Genomic DNA, 631 nt, shown 5'->3' with positions numbered 1-631 from the left:
CACCTCTCTTTCGGGCGGGCATTTAAACTCTATAATCACAGAACCCACGAATTGTAGAAAAGATGGGGATTTTCGTCTCCCTCTGCTTCCAAAAAAAGAAGTCAAACCCAACTTGTTTAGAAATAGCCAACACTAGTATTAGAGTAGAATATTGCTTACAACTATTCATTGTCACTTGTATATCCCCTATGTTTATACCATGCACTTACAATTAGCCCTCCGGCATGAACTTGCAAATAAACGTCTTCTCATATAATCGCTAATGGCATTACTGAGCAATGGTGCAAAATAACATAGCTAGGTATTGCAGGAAAACATTGTACGTGTGGGCCTTCGAAGTTTTAGGCTGCGCCCACTTCCTGTGTGTGCGCTCCAAATATGATACCCGAACCGATGGAAATTTTAATGTACCGGGTCGGAGTTCAAATCTGACGGTGACCGGAGGTCGGTAATCCGCATTGACGCCTCAGAACACAGCTTTTCGCCTATGGGGATTTACACGCCACATTGGTAATACCCCCCTCACATTAGGCGCGATTCGATCGGACGACGAGTCTGCGAACTCTAAATTACGAGGAGGCATGACCCTGACGGGAAGGGGGAACTCTGCCATTTCTTCGTCGGCATCAGC

This window comes from Branchiostoma floridae, chromosome 9 (assembly GCF_000003815.2).
Source record: "Branchiostoma floridae strain S238N-H82 chromosome 9, Bfl_VNyyK, whole genome shotgun sequence".
NCBI classification, from domain to species: domain Eukaryota; kingdom Metazoa; phylum Chordata; class Leptocardii; order Amphioxiformes; family Branchiostomatidae; genus Branchiostoma; species Branchiostoma floridae.
The sequence above is the reverse complement of the archived record's forward strand: the minus strand, read 5'-3'. Positions refer to the sequence as shown.